This window comes from Uranotaenia lowii, chromosome 2, assembly GCF_029784155.1.
Source record: "Uranotaenia lowii strain MFRU-FL chromosome 2, ASM2978415v1, whole genome shotgun sequence".
Taxonomy (NCBI): domain Eukaryota; kingdom Metazoa; phylum Arthropoda; class Insecta; order Diptera; family Culicidae; genus Uranotaenia; species Uranotaenia lowii.
This window is the reverse complement of record NC_073692.1, coordinates 70,411,359-70,425,444: the sequence shown is the minus strand read 5'-3', so window position 1 is coordinate 70,425,444 and position 14,086 is coordinate 70,411,359. Positions and strand designations below refer to the sequence as shown.

The following is a 14,086-nucleotide window of genomic DNA, read 5'->3' as shown; positions in this document are numbered from 1 at the left end:
TTAAACTTCATGTCAATTCAAAATTAGGAACCTTTTTAAAAAAATATATTCCAGATTTAAAGTTCAAATTTCAAATGAACATTTTTTTATAGATTTATAGTTCAGACCATAGTTCAGATTCAAATTACATTTCAAACTAGGGTTTCCGATTTTATTTCGTATATTTCAGATTCAAGTTTCAAAGTTTAGAATCAAAAGTTCAGATTTATATTCTTCATGCAAATAAGTCTTTCTCTTTTTAGTTTAAATAGAGGAACATTTTTTAATGACTGCGTTTGTTTTTTTTTCAAATTGAATTGTTTTTAGATCATATCAACAAAATTTATTGTTTATGCAAAATAGAAAATAGGTTTAATTTTTTAAATTATTTCAAATATGAAGCCTCAACCATTATTGTTACCCAACACTTGACTATATTCAACGAATCACATCATTTGCAAATTGTGCATGATAAATCCTCTGGCTGTTGTGATATGAAATTGATTCATTTAATTTTGTATTTTGAAGTGTTATTTAAAATAGAAAATTCCCTTAAAGACTTTTCCCTTCTACTTTAAGTATATTTTGTTATTTCTCCAAAAAGAAAATATCTCGATGAAACTTTTTAAAAGGAATTTATCATACTATGTGAATGACTTATTTATAAAATGTTGCTAAATTTTTGAACTACAAATACATATGCAAAAACAAGAATGTCATACCTGAAAATCTAGTTATTTTTATGGATTGAAAGTTCACCGAGGTTCATCCGACAAGACTTTTTCCCAACGTACGTACATACTCAGGTGATGCAAATCATATCGATTTTATGCACAATTTGGCTTGCTTGTTTTAAAATTTCAAGGGTAAATGCATTTTGATTCGTTTGTTAGATATTCAATTATGTGTTTGCAACCAGCTCAAGCACTTTTATCAACAAAAAATGAATGTTTCTACCTGTTTTAGTTATCGCTTATTTCAAACATAAATATATGCTTCACCTCGCTTTAAATTTCATTGGTTTTTGCTGCTGTATTCATTCTCGAGCAGGGATGCCAGGTGTTGAGGATAAAAAATCTGGGCAATTTTGAAAAAAAGTCTGGGAGTGTCTGTGCATAAAGATCACAAATATGACACAAATTAAGAAATTTGGTTAGCGGGGGGGGGGGGGGGGGGGGGGTTGTGGGTTATTTTCAAATTGAGAACTATACAACAAACACTGTTTCCTACCACGTACCATGCCGATCTTATTTAAAAAATGTGTTTAATGATAATTGGTTAAATACCAATGGATACAAGCGAGATTTCAGTCTAATCTGACACTTACGGATCAAATTCCGATACACGAATATTGATTTCATCACTCAATTTTGAAAGTCTGTAAAATCTGGGCACTCTCAGCAAAAATCTGGGCAAAATCTGTGTCTGACCAATATCTGGAAGACGGGTCAAAAGTCTTGGTTTTACAGACAAATCTGGGCACCTGGCAACCCAGTTCTCGAGCTACAAGATGAATCATTCGAGCTGTCAAAATCTGTTAGCGTAAATGAAATTTTGAGGTTGCGAATAAGGTAATTTACATTCAATTAAATTAAATTAACATAAACTATAGGATTTTAAATTTATTTCAGTCTCTCTCTGCTACTACTGCTGCTGTTCTGAAGACTGGTGCCACATGCGAAAATGTTTTGTTCGACTGACAACGATCGCCGGTACCGCTCGGTGGTATCCAGCAGGAAAAGTTTCAGCCAAAACTTCATGTTGGTCAAGCACGGAATTCCTCTTCTTGAACACAAATATGAACCTGATTCCGTCATAGGAGCCTCATATATACAGTGCTAAAATGTCCGAGAATCGAAAGATCGATCGGTCTTCAGTGTTGTCAAAATAAAACAGCATGTGCTTAATAAAAACTGAAATAGATTTGAAACAAAACTGAAATTTTATATTTGATAATTTTCCTTTTTTTTTCTTTTGTTTGAAAGTTTCATTGCCATTTTAGTGAAAATTATTATTTGCAAAGATATAATACTCAAAACATTTAGAAAAAAAATGTAATGGTCTAATACACGTTTTTGTAAAAGAATTCTCATCAAAAAAAGTTCAATAAAGAGGAATAAAATAATTCATTGAATAAATAATAAGACTAGAAATGAAATTGACCAAATCCAAAATGATTTGAGATTCCGAAATCAAATTTTGATGAAGGATTTAAGCTCCTGATTCAAATTTCAAATTATGATACTTGTATGCTGAGAATCCAGATTTTATCCTTAATTCAATCAATTTTTAATTAGGGTGATTTGCCAATCGTTGTCCCCTAACCCAATGTTGCACAGCATGACTTAAATTGTCAATATTTTAGTTGTTTTTCAACTTTTCCTCAAAAAAAATACTGAATCATGTAATTCGGAATGTTTTCTGATGAAATGAGGCTTTTGTGATATTTTCTGCTGGTAAGTGTGCATCTTACGACAGTTTTAATTTTTCTTGTTTTTTTCGCGCAATTTTTGTGCTAATTGTTAACAAAAACCTTAACATTCCTTCTACGGCAAATAAGGTTTTACGTCAGAACAAAACATTTTTCGTATCAGATTTTCATACGAAACGTTTGTTGGACAATTTTAGCACCATGATTTTGAAAAAAAATTATGATCCATACTTAACCAGAAAATATGTTGGATCGTGCAACAATTGGGCCGCTCAATCTCTTCCTGTCCCATTGTTGTACATAATTCCGCTGCAAAATTTGTTTGGAAATTTCAAATTTATAAGCTCGTATACCTCTAATAACTTTGTTTGGTTGTTTTTACAACAAAAAATAGCAATAAAAGTTTTGAAAGTGATTGATTAAGTCCTGAATTATAACGTGTTTTGAATAAGTATGGAGGCTTGTACGGAAAAATCCAAATTTTCATTCAAAAACCATCAGAGATGTACTGAAAATTCAAAAACATAATTTCGTATTTTTTAAATATTTCTTGGTTCTTGCAATACATTGCATGTGAACAAAAACTAAACCTAACTTGTACTTCAGAAATGATAGTCGTTGTCATACAAAAAATTCAAAAACGGTAAATATTTTTTTAAAATTTTAGTGTATTGACAGCTAATTTGAACGCTGGTTAACCAGATGAAAATAAGAATCGCATTACACTGCTGTGCATAGCCAATAAGTGTGATGATTCAAAACTTTCGCAAAAATGTCATGAAATTATTGAAAGCTTCAGAAAGCAAAACCTGCAATTTTACTATACTTTTCAATGGATTACGATTTTTTATTTTGAAATTGTTATAACTTTTTTCATGAAATACTTTGCTTCTTCTCATGCTGTCAAACAATTATTCTTAGGAATGGGCAAAATCAATAATTTAAAACAAAATTCATTTCTAACTTATTTGAATTTCTTGTACAATATGCGAAAAGTTCTTCTTGCAAACAAATTGTCATACAACATTGAACACGTTCATTGACTACATGCAACTAAAACAACTCGAATTGTCTATTGATATGACATGTTTTTTTTTCTGAATAAGTGGATATTTACTTTTAACTAGTAATTTTAGTAAATTCTGTGCTTTAATTAATTATTTTATACTCAGAATTTTCACATTTTTTGCACTCAATGTTCATTTTAATAATTAATTCAATAATTCAAAGACACTTTATATATCCATAAGTTTATTTTTTCTACCGTCAAATCTTAAAAATGAAGTTTTGAAATTATTAAGCTCGTTGAAAAACTTATGTTTTCAAAATTAATTTTTTTTCATTTACTTTTATTTTTATAATTAATATTAGTTCTTTATATGAAAGTCGGGCAATTTGCATTGTCTGAAAAATGTCAAAGTCAACTCAACTGCTTTGGCTTTGAGAGACTACTTTTTTATCAGATTTATTTCGAAATCCTTTATCCCGATCATTTATTCAACATTTTATGCCGTCACTGGAGACATCTAAGTGAAGCTTTATTTGGCCCTTATCATCCAGAAAAATAAACAGTCATAGCTTTGTGAAACTTAAATTGATCCACAACAGTTTTTCAGCCGGAAAACTCTCGGGAAGCATTTCTATGTGATGTGATTGTTTCCTGAAGATTGATGAAATGCTACAGAGGTTACATTAATTACAAATAAACCCACTTAGGTATATGTAAAAGAGATTTAAATCAATTAACTTTTCGAAAAAAAAAATTCTTATACAAAATTGTATAGCATGAGCATAAACCAGTCAAACTATCTGAAACTTTGGGCGTGGTTGTGTCCATTTTCGAGTTTTAAATTGAGATTCATTATTTTAAAAATCGATCGACTACCAAGTGAGTCCTAAAACATTTGTTTTGTAAAATCGGATCTTCTTCATAGGGGTAAAAGGGGGCAAAACAGATCACGTTCTCTTATTTTTTCACCTGTTAATAGCCACTTAAAAATCAAGCATTAAATACCTTACAGTTCATTCTATGGGATTTTGAAGACATAAAGTTTATGTTGGTAGGACATATAAAGAAAAAGGCTCAACACTGGGCAAATTAGGTTAAATAACACTCCACTCAAATGGCTTCGGGTAAATTAAGAGGTGGATTTGAGTTTCTGAGAAAACTTCACGTGTGATAAATGCTATTCCAGACACTCAAACCGACGGCTTAGTGTTTTTTTTTGAGGCTGAATTGGAATTGGAAAGTGCATTGGACGGTTTATATGGAAGACCACCCCCCCCCCCCCCCCCCTTCATAAGGGGCCGTCTAAAAATTAGATTGCATTTGAACTAGAAGATCTCATAATAAGCTTCCGTAACAAGTTTCAGCCTATTCGACCTCATGGTGACTGATTTTTAAAATGTGCAACCATTGGAAAAAATCGGACAACATTATGCACGACACAAAATTTGCCTGTGCAACTATTGGGCACAGATAAGCTGTTTTAAATGATTTATTAAATTTTTATGTCACTATTTTCAAACACTTGAACTTTTGGGTCTTGTTGACCAATCCTGTATGAGTGCATCGACAAAAAAAATCGAGTGAATTTGGTTTAAATCACTAAAATACAGCATAAACATTAAAATCAAGTGCTTAGCTGTGCAACGATTGGCAAATCACCCTACGAATTTGGATTCTAGACCAACAACCCAGTCTCATTCTGCAACTGAAATACGAAAACCAAGTGTTGAATTCGATTTTACAATTGGGTGTATCGGTTGGAATGTCAAAAACGTTGAATATTCAAAATTAAATTCACCAGTTTACTTTATTAATTTCTTTCTATATTCGATGATCGATTCGATTGTGCAGAGCTTCGAGGTCAAAACTTAAAAATAGAATTCCTATTCAGGACTTGAAATTTATTTTCAATTTGAGATGTTCAGTGTGCATTAGTAGAAAAAAGTTGCTTTAAAAATGAAAATTTTTATTGATTTTATCGGACTTTTTTACAATTTATGTTTTTTTGGTTTATTTTAAAATAATTTTCATGTTAAAAAAGTTTGTTTCAAAGTGTTTGTCGAGAATGGTATTAAAATTTTATTATATTTGGATATTCTTACTTTTTCCTTTCCAAGTCACTTGCGAAATAGGTAACGACTTCAAAAGTCACCTGGCGCCGACTTGAGTCACGCCATTCGCCTCTGAGAATACGGTGACAGTAAAAAAAAGTTCATTCAAGTCACCAAAAGTTCATTCAAGTCACGGCATTCGCCTGCTAGAATACGGTGACTCTAAAAAACGAAGTCACTTCACGTCACTCGCCTCGCAGAATAAGCCCCATTGGTGCCTCATTGAAGTCATCTACAATGTACACTGCCGGCCAAAAGTTTGGGATCACCCACTAAAAAACATGCAAATTTTGATCGTTCATATCTCAGCCGTCTTAGGACATATTGAAAATCTTCTGATCTCATTTGAAAGATAATGAGCAATAGCTATCTCGGAGGTATTTTGCCCAAATATAATGTTTTTGTTTTGAACTTAAAACTTAACCTAAAGTTATAACATTTTCAAAAAATCGCACTTAATATTCAAAGCCGATCATCTCGGGATAGGGTGGACCAAATCTCAAAATTTGAGTGGCATTAGAATTCCTTTTCTTTACTTCTCAAAACACAATCAAAAAATTTTGTGAAAAAATTCAAAAACGTATTTTTAATTAATAAAATAGACACTTGGGTTGTCGTCCAAAAGTTTGGGATCACCTCTTCATATGGTGAGTTTGGGATCATTCTTATAAAAACATGCAAATTTATTTTATTCATATCTTTCTCATCTAACATCGTATTGCAGATCTGAAGGGTTCATTTGGAAGCTTAGGAATTGTTGTTTTTTAATAAATTCATTCAAAAATTATATTTGAAGTGATAACCATAAAAAATCACCTGAAATTTAATGTTTTTTTGAAAGTTCCCAGATTTTTTTTATAGTTCTCACCTTAAAATATAATTTTTGAATGAATTTATTAAAAAACAACAATTCCTAAGCTTCCAAATGAACCCTTCAGATCTGCAATACGATGTTAGATGAGAAAGATATGAATAAAATAAATTTGCATGTTTTTATAAGAATGATCCCAAACTCACCATATGAAGAGGTGATCCCAAACTTTTGGACGACAACTCAAGTGTCTATTTTATTAATTAAAAATACGTTTTTGAATTTTTTCACAAAATTTTTTGATTGTGATTTGAGAAGTAAAGAACAGGAATTCTAATGCCACTCAAATTTTGAGATTTGGTCCACCCTATCCCGAGATGATCGGCTTTGAATATTGAGTGCGATTTTTTGAAAATGTTATAACTTTAGGTTAAGTTTTAAGCTCAAAACTAAAACATTATATTTGGGCAAAATACCTCCGAAATAGCTATTGCTCATTATCTTTCAAATGAGATCAGAAGATTTGCAATATGTCCTAAGACGGCTGAGATATGAACGATCAAAATTTGCATGTTTTTTAGTGGGTGATCCCAAACTTTTGGCCGGCAGTGTACGTGAATTTCTAGTGAGTTCAACGCGATGTGTTTATGAAAGCTACCGGAAATGTCTTTGGTATCGAAATTCAATTTAAGTCGATTTTGTTATTTGTTTTCCTTTTTATTTTTGTTGATATTTATTGATAATGATTATAATGAAACAAAATTAATTGTGAATAACATTTATTTCCACAATTTTCACAATCATATATTGAACAGTTCGTCAAATTCAACATCACCAGCAGGCTGCGTTAGGATCGAAAACTGAACGGGTCCAGGAATTAACTTGGAGCTGGAGTATTTTTGAATTATTGTGCCACTCTCCTAAAAAGAAAAATTACAATGACTTAGATCCACCTTCTTTAATCTCAGACAATAAAATTTACCGGGGTAAGCGACGAAGAAGCCATATCCGAAGTTTTTTCGTTGACTCGCTCACCTTGAGAATCGGTGAAACTTCTAGGAAATTTCTCCGAAGCTGGAAACAACACAATTCACAGCTTAAGTGAAATTAAATTTTGAGGGGGAAATAAGTACACTTACCTATACGCTCTTGACGTTCGGATTTGTGTTTCTTGCGCTTGGGTCCCGTAGGACGTCCAAAGTGGTCTTTTGCTCGTCCTCCGACGCTGGATGTTCTTGAGCTGCAGCATCCATCACCGCATTTTAACAGCGTAAAAAATAAAGTTAGCTAACTGACATCAATTCCCTTTTCCAACAAGTATTTACTACCACACGCTTGAGAAAACGAAAAAAAAATAATTCTAATCCATCCACTTGGACTTTACGTGAAATTCATGTGTCTGTCACATGGAACTACATTAGCTACTACAAAGCACAGGTAGAATCGATGAGATGCATCAAAAGCTTAGTTTACGTGAAAATTCCCGTATAAATAATTTCAAAATTATTTTGGGTGCTGGAACATAAATACGATTGTTTGGTTCTGACCAGAAAATAAAATCAAGCCAACCATCAGATGATACTTTGCCACGAAATGATAAATGGCTGATTTAGCGATCGCATCGATGCTATAAGAATCCAACAGAAATTTCTATTCAATTATTTGTATGGCGTAATACTGCTCCTTATGAACGTCGCAAATAGTAGATTCAAATATTAAGACAAATTAATTTGAGCAGTTGAATGCATTGTTTTTCCTTTTTATTTTTAATAAGACATATGTGATTAAATACATATATCAGTGGCATATTTTTTTAATTTAAACTAATGCAATGTACTCGCCATCCTGGGCCTGGAACAAAATTTTTAAAAAATCGTCAAATCGAATTTATTTTTAAACCGAGAGAACATTATAAATTTCAAAAAAATATCAAATGATTTACGTGGTAAAATTGATTTGACGACATTTTGGAGGATTTTGCGCTATAACATACAGTACCGGTCATAATTGTATAGAAATTTGAAGCTCGGGCTTTGTCATTTTGACTTTGAACATCCATAACTTTGTTCTCTTAAGATATTTTTTGATCAAATTTTCTGCGATAAATTAACTATCATATCACGAAATTTGAGCTTTCTAAAGATTGTGTGGCCAGAGATAGAGTAATTCTACAAAAATCGTACTTTTTAGACTTTTACCATTCAAATTGCAATATCTCAGAAACTAGGCAACTTTCTATAAAAATCTCATTTTAAGTTCATGCCTGAAATATTGTGCATCGCGAAACTTTTGATCGCATCGATAGAACTTTTCAAAAACTTCAGACGCGTTAACTTTATATTTAAACAATCACTCAGCAAAATTTCAATAAAAAAAGTTGCCTAGTTTCTAAGATATTGCAGTTTGAATGGTAAAAGTCCGATTTTTTTGTAGAATTAGGGTCAAGTGGGGTAATTATGAACACGGGGTAATTCCGAACAAGTGCCATACGCGCTGCTGCGGGGGATGAATAAACACAAAAAGTTCCAAAAGTGGAAGTTTAACATCCGATTGATTGCTGTAAGGTGTTTCCGATCTGTTTTCAAATCATTATGATATCATTTCAGATGTTTTTAAAAACCATTACCTCGTGAAACGGAAATCGTTTCGGACAGTGTGTAATGTTTTGAATATCTGATCATAGGAAATCCAGCTGGAATGTTGTTATCACATGTTTTACATCCAGTTTATGATGCTTTGTCTGGATTTTGACGAAATTTTGAAAAAGTTATTCGCTCTTATTCACAGAAGAGTGTTCATATTTACCCCATAGTTTTCGTCCTATGGGTTAATTATGAACACATCTTCTTATGCATTTCCTGAAATTTCTAATGCTTTTCAATGTTCAAATGATTCACTAATTACCCAAGCATTTCCAGACCCTTTTCCTCCTCCTCCCCTTGTATGAAATTTCTTAAGAAACTACTCCCCCCCCCCTCTTCAATAACATCATAACACATTAACGACCGTGAAGAAATCTTAGCCGGGAAACATCAACACTTGGCATGTATATCCCAGAATCCTCAGGAAGAAATTCAATAAATTTCATAAATAAATTAGGTCTGCAATGCGTTAAGTTTTGAATTTTTGAGAAATTGATTATTTTTCCAAAATTGAGATTCGGATATAGAAAAAAAGCTATGCCAGTTCTTTTCAGACTTTGCAAAAACTTTTGAACCCCATTTTATTTAAACTGAAAATAAAATTTCTAAAGTGGAAAAAAGTGAATAAAGCAGAAATTTTGAAAAAAGCTCAATCCGTAACCAAATTTAAACAAGTCTTAATTTTGTTCAAATAAATAGTGATAAAAACTTGCTTTTCGTTGATAGAAAAAAGGCAGTCAAAAGTTTTTCCGGTAATACCAAAACCAAAAACCTGTATCCCAGGAATAGTTCTCTAATACCGAAAACAGGTTTCACGTGCTTCCAAAACCAGGTTTTTTGGTAATAAATAAACAATAAGGTTATAAACCAGACTTGAAGAAATGTTTAATTTGACTAAAAATTAAATTCGAGCTTTTATTCGTAACTATGTGAAATTTAACACTATTATGAACCTTAAATCTCTGTTGTCAGCAGTAAAATATACGAAAAACTTTGATAAATTTAATTGGTGAATAAGTCCACAAAGCAAAGATCAATTTTGTATGTATGTTTGTATATTTGGACAACGTGCTGCTATTCAGAACATTAGAATTACAGCAAATAATAATTGTTTATGTGTTAAATCCGGATATCAAAGATCCAAAATCTATTTTTTGCAGTCTAATTTTTCACTTAGATACTTTTTTCAATATTAATTTAAGCCTACCCCTTTTCTGATACCTGATAGATACTTTTTTCAATGTTTTTTTGTTCGAATATTTTTTTTTTAAATTTGGTGTAAAATGAACATCTTTTGGTTGAAGATTTTTTTATTAGTTTGTTTAGGAAAACCTTCGGTAGTACTTCAATTTTAGAATAGAGCTACTTATGTGAAATTTCATACAGGTGTTTAAAAAAATTTATAAATGTAAATATTTTTCAAAACTGTCGATCATATAGAACTGACAAGAATAGTAAAAAATAACTGTTCACTGATCCAAGAAGATTTTGTGTGCTTTTGTGAAACAACCCTTTTAAAATATTTTCGAATTTCCTGTATATGTATAGGTTTCAATTTCATGATATCTCGCACGTACGTGAAAAGCCTAGCCCACGACATTTTGGTGAAGACTTGATGTTTGCTGCGCAGGACATTTTAAACGGATGTAAAAACTATCGAGTAGCCTAACTCGTCTAAAATTTCACACGTATGGAGAGGTCCTATCAAATAAAATGTTCTGTAAAGACATAAAGAAACCGGAAAAAAGAAACCAACCAAAACGTAAAAGATACAACAAAGAAATTAAACTCTTGAAACAAAAAATAGAAAAATATCAATTAAAGAACACTAAATAGCTATTTATCTATTGTTTTACACCTTAATTTTGATTATATTTGTTTATTTTGCAAGTTTTATACATGAATTGGATTGAGTTTTTATAAAACAACCCATTTTCTTGTTACTGCTAATAATTTTCATTATTTGGTATTGAATTGAGATTTTCTGACACCATATAAATCATATTGGACAAGTCTCGGGGTAAATATGAACATAGTCCGGGGTAATTATGAACAGAGTTTGGGGTAATTATGAACATAATTTTTTAAGCAAAAAATCACCATACACTGATTACTATGGATAAATGTAACGTAAAACTACTTATACTTTTCAAAAATTTTATACCAAGTTCGTAATCCGTGTTCATAATTACCCCCTAGAGAGTGGGGTAAATATGAACAGACGGGGTAATTATGAACAGACGTCCCAAGGGCAGAGGTTGCGACCAAAAAACAAAAGTTGTTCTACAGAATGATTAAGAGCACGGAAACATTCATTGATGGTAGCTTTTCAGAGTTTGTGAAAAGAAATCAACATATGGTGGCTGTAAGTGTGCCAAATGAAGAAATTTTGTTCATAATTACCCCACCTAGCCCTACTCTATCTCTGGCCACACAACATTTAGAAAACTCAAATTTTGTGATACTAGTGCGATAGTTGATCTATCTTACGCAGAAAATTTGATCAAAAAATATCATTAGAGTGAAAAATAATGGAAGTTCAAAGTCAAAGTGACAGTTGGCGTGCTTCCAATTTCTATACAATTATTAACGGTACTGCATGTCCAAGCGGATGAACCGGAGACTGTAAACAACTGTTAGAAGAACAAATCAACTTATACAACGAATTGAACTTACATTTTCGCTTTCTGGTGTGTGTCCTCCCAAAAATACCTTCCGCCATCTTCGGTTTTGTGACATTCTAAAACTAAATTTTAGAATATTTCTCAAAATCCAAACATTACTAAAAAAAATCAAGGAAAAAAAATTCAAAAATTTTGAATTTTTCATCAAAACTTATCGATTGATTTTACATCGTATTTTAGATTTCCAAAAAACCTTTCATGATTATTTCTATAAAATTTGCTCAAAAAAATTTCATTTCGGAGGCGTTTGTTATTTTTTTTGTTTGATTTGCCATATAAAATGAATAAATTCGGGAAAAATCCGGCATTTTTCAACGAAATCCGGGCAACCGGGCTGGGCCGGACTGTTCCCAAATTTTGTAAAATATCCGGGCAAACCCGGATAAAACCGGGCAATCTGGCAACCTTAGTATAATCGATCTTTCATAACTGATGAACAAATAAACCTACATAAAACCCAAAAGCTAATTTTTAAACAATTTAAGGACATATATTGCCAAGACATTCTAGGTGTCAGAGATACAACGCTTCAAAAAATTGAATTCTGCAATTTATAAAAATTCCAAAAAATATGGTTACAATATATTCTGACATCATTAAAGAAAGTTATTGAATATTTGATATGAAGATTTGAATTTATCCAGCAACTTTCCTGAAGACTGCGAAATGATTTGATTTACGCCTTTCAAAATATCATAGATTCAATTTATTTTAATTTTTGCTTAAAATTTCCTATAATTTCCCGTCTTTTGCAGGTCTGAGAAAAAATAACAAAAAGAAAACTTTCTTACCTTTTTTTTTAGATTTAAAAATTAGTCGTGGTTTTAGGGAAAGTTTATCATTGAGTCAATAAGTAGATATTTGTACTTTACAGTTTTGTCAATAAACAGTACATAAATTGAATAACTAATTTATTACCTATTTTTAGATGTTATCTCGAAAACTAGAGCTGATTAAAAAACTAATTTAATATTTGGATTCAGCGCCTCTGAACAAGTCAAAATTCATTCTAAGATTCCTTGCACCTCAAAAAAATGTCAATGTGTACAATGTGTATTTTCAGAAATTTAGATTTAGAATCAATAATGTAAACTGTAAGTAACATTGACAAATCTGGTTAAAAATCTGTGAAATTATGATTTTTTTTATGATTTTGAAAACTTGGTCAACATCTAAATGCAATGATTTCATACGGAACTTCAAATTAGAAAAATCGCCGTTTATAGAAAAAATGGGGCTTCATGACAAAATTTAATTGAATTGTGAAAAAACTTTTCAAAAATGGGCACAGAAACAAAATCGTTATGGTTATGCTCCATGAAAATTTTAAACGGAAGTGATCACAAAACATACCATCGCATCGGTTCGAACAAAAAAAAAAGCCTTTTCTCAGAAAACGGTTCAAATCTTTTAATTTTAGAAACCATAGAAAGACTTTCAAAATTTTTAAAGATATTCCTTTTTGTAAAAAAGAATATTCGCTAAACATTTCAAATCACTCAAAACATTCAAATTACTGAAAAATGATTAAAATTTAAAGATGAACCCATTTAATTTCGGCTGGTTTAATCACCTTAAATTAAAAAAATAGTTTATGCAAGTACATGAATTCGTTTTATATTATGAATTAGTATTCAAATGACTGTCCGTCAACAGCATCGTTGATATAAGTCACGAAGGACATAAAGGTGTTAAAACGACTATTAATGAAACAAAAAACAAAGTTTTATTTTTCCTTTTTATTTTTTACGTAAAGCTCTGCAAGCTATTATTACTTAAATTTTATTTTAATGCGGCTCGTTGCTCACCCCTGCTTTAAATCAATGATTGAGTTGAGTAAGCTTTTTCGTACCTGTTTTGTCAAGCTTTTATTTGCTTGAATTTTTGTCATCATTATTACTTTATTGATGTTAATTTTATTATTGAGACATTTTTGATTTTTTCTTGTTTTTTTTGTAATTTTTTTGGACTTTGGTGTCATTTGACATTATGGCAACACTGTAATTTTTATAAATCATGTGACTTTTCTACACGTGTGACACTTTGAGCTTTTCTTTCAGTAAAAAAAAAGTTTTTGATATTTTTTGTCATTTTTTTATTCTTCACATATCATTTTAACACATTTTCTTAATTATTTTAACTTCTCTATAATTTTCAAATTTTGTTATATACTACTTACTCTGTTACTGTCATTGATTTTTGGTTTTCTGGTTTTTCTTCATCTTTTTTACAATTTGTACAACGCTATCAAATAATTAAACAACTGTTTTCCTTTATCTTTTCTTCTACGCCAGCATTAACGCATCTAATCCTCTGCCGAACAAGTTTTCATGTAACTGGATCCAGACAGTTTCCGTGGCATTCTCAATTTCCTTGTTGATAAGTCGTAGGTCGTGCGCGTCATTTCCAAATCCGACCC

The 14,086-nt window shown here is 31.2% G+C and overlaps 1 long non-coding RNA gene across 1 annotated transcript; it reads right to left on the bottom strand.

Annotated features, from left to right (window-relative positions):
- Positions 1 to 7,158: 7,158 nt before the first annotated feature.
- LOC129748060 (uncharacterized) lies at positions 7,159 to 7,639 on the bottom strand. Its single transcript, XR_008737636.1, has 3 exons — positions 7,481 to 7,639; positions 7,324 to 7,415; positions 7,159 to 7,261 (listed from the first exon to the last, which is right to left on the bottom strand). It is a non-coding gene; the product is annotated as an uncharacterized LOC129748060 (long non-coding RNA).
- Between the last annotated feature and the right edge of the window lie 6,447 nt (positions 7,640 to 14,086).